The 13,277-nt window shown below is 36.8% G+C and overlaps 1 protein-coding gene across 2 annotated transcripts in view; it reads right to left on the minus strand.

Annotated features, from left to right (window-relative positions):
• CDC73 (cell division cycle 73) overlaps positions 1-13,277 on the minus strand; it is a 216,006-nt gene that overhangs the window by 38,458 nt on the left and 164,271 nt on the right. The window lies entirely within an intron of this gene.

Raw genomic sequence — 13,277 nt, forward strand, 5'->3', positions numbered from 1 at the left:
GGCCACATAGGCCTACTAGAAGTATGAATAGTATAACTCTACAGATTATTCAGCTGGGAAGTTCTTAAGTGTTTACTGAGAATCTACTATGTGGACAGCACTATAGAAGTTACCAAAATAGTATCAAAACACATCTATTCAGGGATGCCTGAGTGGCTCAGTTGGTTAAGCGTCTGACTTCAGCTCAGGTCATGATTTCACAGTTTGTGAGTTTAAGCCCCACATCGGGGTCTGTGCTGACAGCTCAGAGCCTGGAGCCTACTTTGGATTCTGCGTCTCCCTCTCTCTCTCTGCCTCTCTCCCACTTGTGCTCTGTCTCTCTCTTTCTCTCAAAAATAAATAAAATGTAGGAGCACCTGGGTGGCTCAGTCAGTTGAGCTTCCAACTTCAGCTCAGGTCATGATCTCACGGTTCATGGGTTCAAGCCCCACATCAGGCTCTGTGCTCAGCTCTGTGACAGCTCGGAGCCTGGAGCCTGCTTCTGATTCTGTGTCTCACTCTCTCTCTCTGCCCCTCCCCTGCTCACGCTGTCTCTCTCTGTCTCTCAAAAATAAATAAATGTTAAAAAAAATTTTTTTTAATAAATAAAATTAAAAAAAAAAGAAATTTTAAAAACACATCTATTCAAAGAGTAAAACTCTATATTAAAACATACAAATGACACTTCAGCTAAATAAATCTGAGAAACCCAGGACTTCCTCTCTTCTTGGATTCCAGTTTTACACCACAGTCTATTCTAAGGTACAGTGACAGTGGTAGGTTTTATAAAAACCTACAATCTACAATCCACACAGTCCAACCCAAACATAGATCTCCTTGGTTCATTTCCATTTTCCTGTGATGAAAAGAAAACACACAAGGTGAATTCTTCAGAAGCAATATTGCAAGCATCACTATCTGAGGGATAAATTGTTAAGAGAATCAGGGGTTGGGAACAGGCTAGCAATGGCCTGAGAGACATTTACGTATCTGCATGTTGATTTTCTCCCTCACCATATAAATGTATCTCTTGGTGATTGTCTATCCTGTAATACATTAAATAAGCATTCCCTGTTGAATTCCTGCTTGAATTTCTCAAGTTCAAGCACAAGGATGCCAGGCAAGACTGTTCAGAGGGCTCTGTGAATGGTCTCTCCTCACCTAGTCTGGTACCAGGCTTATTCCATTCTCATGACTCAGGTTGACCCAAATACAATTAGGAATCCAAAATCTACTTGAAAAGTAACTTCCTTGAAAATAGTCCTTAACGAGAGAAAAATCCTAAAACCTCATGTATGTTAAACTTTTAAACAATATTTTACACAGATACACAACTTTTTTCTGTGGATATGATTTACAAACTGTTATATTTTAGATGGAGGTAGGAGAAGCTGTTCTCTATTATGTCATGACTGATTTTTTCCTGTATATTATTTCTTTGAGTTACTTAAGTGAATTATCTGTAAGGGATATTTTTATAAACATTTTCAAAATGTTAAAAATTCCATGTTTGATCACCACATTGTATACTTTAAATATCTTATAATTATGTCAATTATACCTCAACAAAACTGGGAGGGGGTGGAATATATACAACATCTCCAGGACCATTAAAAATAACTCCATGTTTGAAGCACCATCAAAAAGTATAAGCAGCCTCCTCCATAAAATAAAATCATTGGAAGTAATCATTATTAGGCAAAAGAGTAACAAATGCCATGTAATATGGAATCTACCAGAATTCAGAACATCAAAATGCGACTTGTGTCCCAAATCTTGCCTGTCTTCTACTCTGGTAAATGAAGTCTTACTGAATGTAGCCACCCTCTTGTGTACATTCTGTGGCTGCTTTCTCACTACAATGACAGAGATGAGTAGATGCCACAGAACCTATATGATACTTGAAGCCAAAAATATTTACTACCCGGCTCTAAATGGAAAAAGCTTGCTGACTCTTGATTTAGATTATATAACTTTCTCTGGTCAAAAAAGAGGACAATGTATTTAGTACTGTTAAAAAATATAATAAATACTAAATTAACTCTTTAGTTATCTCCAAAGCCAAATCAAACTGAAGGACTATAGAGTGTAGGCATAATAGTCAAGCTTTGTAGTTGTAAAAAGACCTCAATAAACTCACCAATTAACAATTATAGTTGATATTTGCTGTGTTCCTACCATTGTTCCAGGTACTCTGATAGCCACCTTAAATACATCAGTTGTAATTTTCAAAGCAACCCTCCAGGTAATTATTAGATATATCCATTTTACATACAAGGAAGTTGAAACAAAGAGAATTTTCTGAAGGCCACATAGATCAGGCCAGCTCCAAAGCCTGCATTCCAGGTGTCTCCTGGGCATTTTAAAGAACTTATCAGGAACATCTTTTATAAGCAACGCTAAGCATGAGTTAATATCACAAATATCTCCAACATGCTTCTATACCCTGCACTGAGAAAATGCTAATATGAAAAAGTATTTCTGGAGACTTCCAATTAAAAGCGGAGGAGAAGGATCATTTCTGCTCCACTCTCTTCTTTGAAACCAGCTGAAAAATGAGACACAGAATGAAATACAATAAGTAGAAATAAGACACAACTCCACACCATAATTAATTAAGAAGAGGCACCAGATGCAATGAAACCTAATTTATATCCAGGTAGAACATTAAGAGTGGACATAAGAAGTTGTTGTCAAATAGTCTATGATTTATTTATTTGTTAATCTGCTCAATTTGTTTTTTTTCAAGTCTTTGCAGAGATGGGCTCATTTCCTCACGATCTAATCAGCTGAGTGTATCAGGCTACATGACTGTTGGCAATGACATTAAAACCCCATAAGAAATACACTAGCTGATCTTATCAGTGTGTCATAATTTCCTTCCGCATTCAGTTCTTCCTAACTTTTCTCTCTCCTTAAACCCTCACTTCTTTCAGTAGCTAATCTTGCCTCTTATTTTGATTGTATAAAACAAGACCAGTTGGAATAAACAACTACTTTCATGCTCTTTATTAAAATTTTTGCTATTATATGAAAATCACTAGGTTGCCATGTGTTGGGTACTCTCATCACTGTTGAACTAGTCTGTTCTCATACTAGCAGTACTTTACTGAGGTAAAATTTTCATGCAGTGAAATGTACAAATGTTCCATGAATTTCAATGAATGTGTACACTCATATAACCATCATCCAGATAAAGAGCTAGAAAAATTCCATCACCTGGAAGTTCTCTCACACCCCCTTTCCAGACAAATTACTCCCATACCTTGAGGCAAAAACTACTCTCATTTCTATCATCATAGATTCATTTTGTCTATTCCAGAACTTCATTTGAATGAAATCATTCAGTGTATACTCTTTTGTCTGACTTATTTAGCTCAACATGTTAATGAGATTCATCTCTGAAGATTTCACACGTTTATGCTGCATGTATAAGCAGCTCATTTATTTTTATTATTATAGATATAACATAGTTTATCCATTCTCCTTTTGATGAGAATTTGGACTATTACTAACACAGCTAATATGAATTTTCTTGTGACTCTTTTTGTGAACATATGCATTCCTTTTTCTTGGGTAAACACCTAGAAGCGGAATTGCTACGTGGTGAAGGAGGTATTTAACTTTATTAGAAACGGGAAAACAAAGTTGCCAACGTGATTAATATAATTGCTATTCTTTACACATACCACATACAAATTTCTGAGTTCTGCACCATGACCCATTCTCCCCTCAGTTCCCAGAATGCCCTTTTGGAGTTGAATTCTATCATCCTGTTAGATGCAACTCATTGGCCTCATCTACCATGAAGTTTTTTTACCTCAACTCCTATCCTAAACAGCCAAAATTCTTTATTTTTTTCCTGCTCTAGTCTCTCTTAGTATGTTTTGTTACCTCTAGGGCTTTTTTCACTCAGCTTTTTCTGTATCACGTCTTATGAAAGCAAGATTATTCTGTATACTGCTGCATTCCTCGGGCCTAGCTCCCAGACAATACTAATCACACAGCAAGTACAGGCTAAAGATTTGTTGAATGAGTAAATGATTGTTTTCATATATATTTTTAATCTTTTTCCTAAGATTATAAACTCCTTGGTGGCATAAACCACGTTTTGTTTCTGTAACACCCAGAATTCCCTGCACTAAAATAATTGAACAAATATCTGATATGCGCTTATAACAGTTTATTAAAAATTCAAGGAAATTATAATTAAGTTAGATTTAGTGGATATGCAAAATAATCAGCGGATTTAAATCTTATCACATGGTTCTAATAATTTGAGTTTCTCATTTGATTGAAAAACCTACCTTTTGTTGTAATATAAGGTGAAAGTGGAAGCATATAAATACTCTCCCTCAAATCTTTATTTCAAATCAGAACTAATTTCACATAGTGTTTTCAAAATACATATGAATGCAAATGTATTCATAAAGATTCTTAAATATTAATCAAGGGCACTTATGCATTTGGTTACTCCAACTGATCCTCATTTGATAGGAAATTTAATTTTTTGAAAGGGCTGTTGTATTACAACTCAATTATTTCCTAGGACACAGTTGTATTAATGTTCTTAATTTTAAATCGCCATTTATTAAATGACAACAATAAAATTAATGTATAATTGAGTGAAAGCTTCTAGCTTTTAAAATAAAATATTTCTTTCAAGAGAATCTTATAGGGTTATTTAAACTCATGAAGTGAATACTTATTTTAGAAGGAAGAAGGAAAAAATAAAAATCTCTGAAGTGTTGTTCCATTATCTAGAATATCCATTCACCTCCTGAACTCAGGAGAATACTTCAGGATTCTGCTAGATAAAACTGGTTATTAGATGTCTTCTGATATTTTATCTTCTATTCCAACACTTAGCTCTTATGAGAAATGTCATAACACAAAATGCATTTTAGTGTCAGTGGAAATTTAAAAGGAACTGTGGACATGACATTGAATTCCAATATTTTATTTAACTAGTCTAGGAGGAGAATTTTCAAGCAGCAAGGGTATAAAAGGAAAAAAAATGAAATTAAAAAAAAGCAATGCATAGCAACTTTTCTTGATAAGAGAAAAATGCAAAACACAGACAACTAAACCTTTGGTAATTGCTTTCACAAAAATAATATCTTAAGAATTGAAAAGACTTGTTTACTAAAGGTTTCCTGGGGCAGGTTGCATGTTTGGTCTGATGCTTTAAAAAGTTTGTTGTCATCATTTAAGCCAGGAGTTTCCAAACTTTTCTGTAAAAGACCAGATAGTAAATAGTTTGTTGCTTTGCAGGCCATATGGTCTCTGTTGTAACTGCACAACTCCTCCTTTATAGCTCAAAAACAGTTACAGACAATATGTAAAAAAAAAATGGGCATGGCTGTGTTTCAGGAAAACTTTACTTACAAAAAGAGGCAGCAGGCTAGATTTGGTCTATAGACTGTAGTTTGCTGACCCCTGATTTACACAATACAAGAAAAATAAAATCCAATAGATTTTTCCCTTCAGTTGAAACCAATGCTCTTTCTTAGCATTGTACAACATCTTAATGATAAACAGGGTCCAAGTATACATCACTCGAGAGAGATGATTTTACATTATCCTTTTTATCACCACACTCCTGGTCATTCTGAGACCTGCCCTTCTAAGGAGAAGTTAGCAGTCACTATCACTTAGTTTAAGACTTTGTCTATGCTATGACACTGGAAATTTCCAACCATCTGATTGGGTTTCTTCAGCATCTAAATGATAAACTCAATATTTCTTTTTTTGTGTGTATATATTGTCATCTTCTAGATAAGTTAAAAAATATATATATAGATTTATATAGATTTGTGTGTGTGTATATATATATATAGAAAGAGAAAGAGAGAGAGAGAGGTTGAGAGAGAGAGAGAGACAAAGTTCTACTCAAAAATTTTAACATCAACGAACCAAAAGACCTTGGGTGCCAGAGCAGAGTCCTAGAGTCTTCCTGTTGTACCAGCTGTTAATCTGTTAGTTTCCTGATCACAGGGAAGTTCCAGGAGACTGTGGGGAGGGCTGGGAATGGACGGGGTTCGCGAGGTGGGGGCACACATGGGACTCAGGGGAGCAGCTGTATTTCACTAGGGTAAGTGTTTGCCAGCTACACATTGCTTGCAAATCTATTTTGAGCTGCCAGTGGGCAATGGTGCAAATAAAATATATCTCACAGAACCACATACCTCTTCAAATCGGAGCCATGTTTGAGCTGTCATCTCCTACCTCTAATCAGTCACAGATATTATCATTTCTTTGTTCAGTTCAGTTTGTTGCACTTGGTGTCTCACTGTTTGTGTTAGTTTTAACTTCCCAATTGGATTATAATGTACTTAAAGGCTGGTACATCCACAGTGCTTAAATCAGTGCCAAGCAAATGAACTTCAAAACCTTGGGTCATTTGATTAAAGAAAAAAAATCCACAGAACTGGGGCACCTGGGTGACTCAGTTAAGCATTCAACTCTTGATTTTGGTTCAGGTCATGATCTCACAGTTCGTAGGATTGAGCCCTGCATCAGGCTCTGTACTAACAGCACGGAGCCTGCTTGGGATTCCCTTTCTTCTTTTCTCTGCCCTTCCCTCTCTCAAAATAAATAAATAAACTTCCAAAGAAAATCCACAGAACTATATTATAAATATATACATATCTCCTAGGTAATTTATAAGGAATATAACACTTATCAGCTGTTTGTATTGATATTTTTATCTTAATTTGACACTATTTTATTCAAAAATATAGCTGGGGCGCCTGGATGGCGCAGTCGGTTAAGCGTCCGACTTCAGCCAGGTCACGATCTCGCGGTCCGTGAGTTCGAGCCCCGCGTCAGGCTCTGGGCTGATGGCTCGGAGCCTGGAGCCTGTTTCCGATTCTGTGTTTCCCTCTCTCTCTGCCCCTCCCCCGTTCATGCTCTGTCTCTCTCTGTCCCAAAAATAAATAAAAAACGTTAAAAAAAAAAAATATATAGCTAGAGTTCAGACCAAAAAATACTTTTCATGAAAATAAAGAATTCCAGTTTTATTTTTAAGTAAGCTCTTTAACTCAACAGATAGTAACAATTCCTGAAGATCACTTCAGCCCATTTGCTCTTTTAATAATTCCCATTACTATACACCTTAACTAAAATGGTTATACCATGGAGAAAAAAAGCCTTTGCCTAATGTATTCTTAAATTTTTTTAATGTCTTTTTATTTTTGAGAAAGAGATAGAGAGAGAGAGTGCAAGTGCATGAGTGGGGGAGGGGCAGAGAGAGGGAGACACAGGATCCGAAACAGACTCCAGGCTCTGAGCTGTCAGTGCAGAGCCTGACACAGGGCTTGAACCCACGAACTGGGAGATCATGACCTGAACTGAAGTCGGACGTTTAACCCACCGAGCCTCCCAGACGCCTCTGCATGATGTATTTTTAAATGCAATAAAAGACTTCTAATTTCAGTTCCAACATGAAAAGAGTTTGGAAACTATCACTTCTGTCTTTACAAGAGAAAAAGCTGAACAAACTGCAGATCACTTTTCTTAAATCAATTGAAGAAATGAGGTAACAGGGAATGATCATCCTGAAATCTGAAGAGACAGGCAAATATAGAGAATAACAATCAACACCAGCTTACCTGGAACAAAAGCCACTGGAGCCATAAACTGATAAGAAAACTTAATTGGTAATTTTGACCAATTGCTGGTGGAAGAGTGTGGATTAGGTTTATGAGCGACAAATTTGTGGGGGCCCAGTGTTTTGTGGGTTTTACTTCCAGGAACTCGACAGATTCTCATAGTGAAAGTCTGAAGGAAAAAATCCTATTATTTCAGGCAGGGGCAGGGGGAAAGTATCCATTTTAATAAATCCAGAATATTCTGCATAGCAAAGGCTTTCTATTCAAGAGAAACTACTTTATCAGAGCTTCATCTATCTGGGAGCCTTATTTTCCAATTTCACCTAAAGGGAGAAAAAAAATGCTAAGAAACACCTATGAAGGTCACAGCCCAGAAACTTAGGCACACTAAAAGATTGAGATTTAATCATAAGATTAAAAACATTTCTCCTCCTACCCACCTTATCATCACATCAGCAGGGCTCTAGTATAATAATAGTGAATTTCAATTGATATGGCTACAAGACAGACTCTATCTGAGAAACAGTTCTTAGGGAAACCCAAAGACAACAGAGGAAGAAAACCATAAGGGCACTACTAGAAACTATAGCTATAGCAAACATTTAACATACTCCAACTCCTAGCCAAAGTAACATAAAACTCCATGTGCGAGGCCTATTTATCTCAGCTTCTATTAACCTGACACATTAAGTGTGGCTTTCATCAAAAAATTACAACACATGTTAAAAGTATAAAAAATATATATGAAGAGACAAAATAAGCATCCAAATAAGATTTGAATATGGCACAGATTTTTGAATAATCAGCAATATAATTTCCTGTGATTAATATGTTAAGGCTCTAATGGAAAAAAGTAAACAAAATGCAAAAATAGAATGGTAATGTAGCAGAGAGAGAGATAGAAACTCTAAGAAAGAATCAAAAGCAAATTCTAGAAGTCACAAGCCCTGCAACAGAAATGAAGAATGTCACTGATGGGCTTATCAGTAAACTGGACATGGCCAAGGAAAGAATAAGTGAACTTGAAGATATGTCAATAGAAACTTCCCACTGTTTAATAGAAACTTCCTATTCAGTTCAACTTGAACTGAAACACAAAGAGAAAGAATTTTTTTAAAAAGAATATAATATTCAAATAGTGTGGGACAATTAGAAAAGTTATAGCATATGTGTAATGGGAACATCATAAGGAAAAGAAAAAGAGAATGGGTCAGAAGAAATATTTAAAGTAATAATAGCTGAAAATTTTCTAATATTAATAACAAACACCAAACCACAAATCCAAGAAGCTGGGAGAATAGCAAGCAGGATAAATAGCAAAAACACTACATGTGGGTATAAAAATTCAAATCACAGAATGACAAAGCAAAGAGAAAATCTTGAAAGAAGCCAGTAAAACAAAACTCCTTATCTATGAAGGTATAAAGATAGGAATTACATCAAACTTCTCCTCAGAAGTCATGCAAGCATGAAATCAATAGAATGAAATATTTAAAGTAGGAAAAGAAGACAACCATCAAACTATAATTTTATCAGCAAAATTATCCTTCAAAAGCGAATGATAATGTAATTTTTTTAATGTTTATTTTTGGGAGAGACAGAGTGCTAGTGGGGAAGGAACAGAGAGAGAGGGAAACACAGAATCCAAAGCAGGCTCCAGGATCCGAGCTGTCAGCACAGAGCCTGATGCGGGGCTTGAACTCACTCACTGTGATATTATGACGTGAGCCGAAGTCAGACGCCCAACCGACTGAGCCACCCAGGCACCCCATAAAGTGAATGATAGTGTAAATCAAGACCACAGTGATATATCACCTCACAACAATTGGAATGGCTATCATGAAAAAGACAAGAAATAACAAGTGTTGGTGAGGATGCAGAGAAAGGGGACCCTCATGCACTGTTGGTAGAAATGTAAACTGATGCAGCCATTATGGAAGTCAGTGTGGATGTTCCTCAAAAAATTGAAAATAGAACTACAATATAATCCAGCAATTCCACTTACCAAGAGAAACAAAAACACTAACTTGAAAAGATACCTGCACTCCCATGTTCACTGCAACATTATTTATATATAGCAAAGATATATACAATCGTGTATTATTCAGCCATTGAAAAAAAGAAAAGAGGGGTGCCTGGGTGGCTCAGTAGGTTGAGCATCCGACTTCAGCTCAGGTCATGATCTTACTGTTTGTGAGTTGGAGCCCCACGTTGGGCTCTGTGCTGACAGCTCAGAGCCTGGAACCTGCTTCCCATTCTGTGTCTCCCTCTCTCTGTGCTCCTCCTCCACTCATGCTCTCTTTCTGTCTCTCAAAAATAAATAAATGTTTAAAAAAAGAAAAGAAATCTTGCCATTTGCAACAATATGAATGGATCTTGAGGGCATTATGCTAAGTGAAATAAGTTGGACAGAGAAAGACAAATACCATCTGATCATACTTATGTGTAGATTTAAAAAAACAAGCTCATAGATACGAAGAACAGATTGGTGCTTGCTGAAGTGGAGGCGAAGGGTAGACAACACAGGTGAAGGTGATCAAAAGGTACAAACTTCCACTTATATAACAAGTAAGTCGTGGGGATGCCATGCACAGCGTGACAAGTGGAATTAATAATACTGCATTGCATATTTGAAAGTTGCTAAAATCGTAAATGTTCTTAATCATAAGAAAAAAAAATTCTGTTAACTATGTCTGGAGATGGATGTTCGCTGGGGGAAAAAAAGGGAATAATTACACCATATCAGAAAAACAAAAACTGAACTTGTTGCCAGTAGACCCGCCCTGCGAGAAATAGTAAAAGAAATTCTTCAGAGAAAAAGTAAAGGATGGAGGTTGGAAACTCAAATCTCCATAAAGAAAGGAAGCAGAAATAAATAAAGATTGCTTTCAAGTTTGGGCAATTATGAACAAAGCCCCTATAAACATCCATGTGCAGATTTTCAGGTGGAAATATTTTTGACTTCTCTGCGTAAATAACAGAGAACATGGTTGCTGGATAAAAGTATGTTTAGTTTTGTAAGAAACCACCAAACACTCTCCCAAAGTGGCTGTACTATTTTGCATCCCCACCAGTATTTTAGGCTCCAGTAAAATAGTTTCTCTTGACAGCAAGATTTATTAAGAAAAGAATGCATGTTTCAAAATGATTACTTTTCTCCTCCCTCTGAAACAGAATAGGACTTTTCTCCCATCTTCACTGAGAGAACTTGGTCGGGCTCCTGGAAATAAAATTTATAAAAATATGGGGGCTTCCTAAGACTGGAGGTTTTAATTCTCAGACCTGTCCACACTAAGCCTCCAGGGATTCATCAGTTTCAGTTCAGATTTCCTATTCTAACACTGGTTCCCATGAAAGCTTCTGCTCATGGGTTTCTGCTTCAATAAGTGTGACTATCTACTTTTCTGCCTCTCCCATTTAGGGGGCAATGGTTTGTCCTGTGACCTCAATTTTCTGACAGATGTAAGAAGAGATGCTGATTTTTCATTCTATCCAGACTTTTACTTGTTAGGATAGAGTGATGACTTCCAAAGTCCTTCTACACCAGACCAGAAACCAGTGTCAAAGCAAAACTGGGCCGGACACTTATTCAAGGCAGCAGGACAGATGCTATTCAGACTACTACAGTAGAGGAGACTCCATATAAACTGAGCTCTACTCTAAGGCAAAGGTGCCTGAGGGAACAAAAAAGGGCATGTAGGGTCATGAAAAGGGAGGAACAAAAGAGGGACAAGGAGGTAGATGGAAAATTACAGAATGAGGGGTAAGTGGAGAACTACTGAAAATGGTTGGCAAGGTGGGTGGAGAGAATGGGCACATTGTGGTTTGGCAGCACTGTGTTTTCTTAAGCAAAACTCAGCACGGGAGTTGGGGTCATCATTAGGAACATAGTCTAGTGCAGGTGGAATCCAGGTTAAAATTTGGTCAAATCTCTCAGCACAGTGTTGGGCAAGTCCTTTGTGCCATGTCAGAGTTCACAGTTCACACCAGTCATTCCTCCTTTTGTAGGTTTAGCCAAAAATCTAAAACTGCTAAGTGTACAATCACTTTATAGCTGCTTATCTGGCACATGCAATAAAACTTTAAAACCTTAAAGAAAATTGACTTTTAAAGTATGATAGCCTATTTGATCTGTTAAATAGTAACCAAATGCGTATGTAATTTACCAGTTTTATTGAAACTCTCCAGGACATTGTATATCTGCCCATACTTTACCCTTTGAAACAGTCCTTTTTGTCTTTCTACTGGTTTCCTTTTTAAGACTTAAACTGTGCTGTGTAGTAGCAAATATATGTGTTTGAGAAATTTGTTTTAACAAGTATCTAATCTTTTCATATCTAAACCACTAATGATTTGAAACTATCTCAGTTTAAATTTTTTTTTAATGTTTATTTATTTTTGACAGAGAGAAAGACAGAGCATGAGCGGGGGAGGGCCAGAAAGAGAGGGAGGGAGACACAGAATCCGAAGCAGGCTCCAGGCTCTGAGCTGTCAGCCCAGAGCCCGACACGGGGCTCAAACTCACAGACTGCGCGAGATCATGACCTGAGCCGAAGTCAGACGCTCAACTGACTGAGCCACCCAAGCGGCCTGACCTATCTCAGTTTTAACTCAACTGCCTTCAGAAAAGAAAAACTCAATTTTTCTGTGAAACAATGTTAAAAAAAGTTAGCACTTTATCTTGCTTTGTTAATATAATAAGAATGACTCATAAAGACTAAATATTGACTGCTCCATAAAGACTTAACTCTTGATAAATAATGTTTCTTCTCAAAGCAACTAGGAGAATAAAATGAATATAATCCAAATTAAAAATAAGTTCACAGTTCATTCAGTTTGCCAGTACATGTCTACAATACTTCATTGAAAAGCCACGGGGCCAGATGCACAAGAGAATTCAGAATTTTTTGGATTTTAGAGAAGTAATATGGTATATACACAATTTATTATGTAACACCCAAAATGGAGTTTGGAAACGGACCACAGAATTAAACTCATTTTGCTACAAAATATATGAATATTCACACTGAATGTGATAAATAAAAACATACATAATCTCATGTCAGGTCAGGTCAGATTCAATATCCAAATGCATTTTTTTTTTAGTTTAATTATTTTGAGAGAGAGAGAGAGCAGGGGAGGGGCAGAGAGAGGGGGGGAAAGAATCCCAAGCTGACTGCGCTACCAGCATGGGGCTCAAACTCACAAACCCTGAGATCATAACCTGAATGGAAATCAAGAGTCAGAAGCTTGACTGACTAAGCCAGCCAGGCACCTCTATATCCAAATGCATTGTGATGCCAGACTTATTTTTAAAGATATCACTTTACAGAGAATTTTATTTTATTTTTGAATTTATTAGTTTTTAAGTAATCTCTGCACCCAATGTGGGGTTTGAACTCAAAACCTCAAGAACAAGAGTCATAGCCTCTACTGACTGAACTAGGCACCCCTACAGAGGTGCCCCTACAGAGAATTTTAGATTTCAGAATTACATAAGAGGGATTGTGAATTTTTACTGCCATATGCTTTTTCCTCACTAAAGTGAAGTCTTTCAGAATGAATTGAAACCAGTGTGAAACTGATGCAAACAAATAGGATTTAGGCTAAATGCTATGCCTCATAACTTGTAACAAGACAGACTTGGAACATCTTTTCCTTCAAAATTAATTGTGATGGGTAAAT

The sequence above is a fragment of the Panthera uncia genome, chromosome F1, assembly GCF_023721935.1.
Source record: "Panthera uncia isolate 11264 chromosome F1, Puncia_PCG_1.0, whole genome shotgun sequence".
NCBI lineage: Eukaryota > Metazoa > Chordata > Mammalia > Carnivora > Felidae > Panthera > Panthera uncia.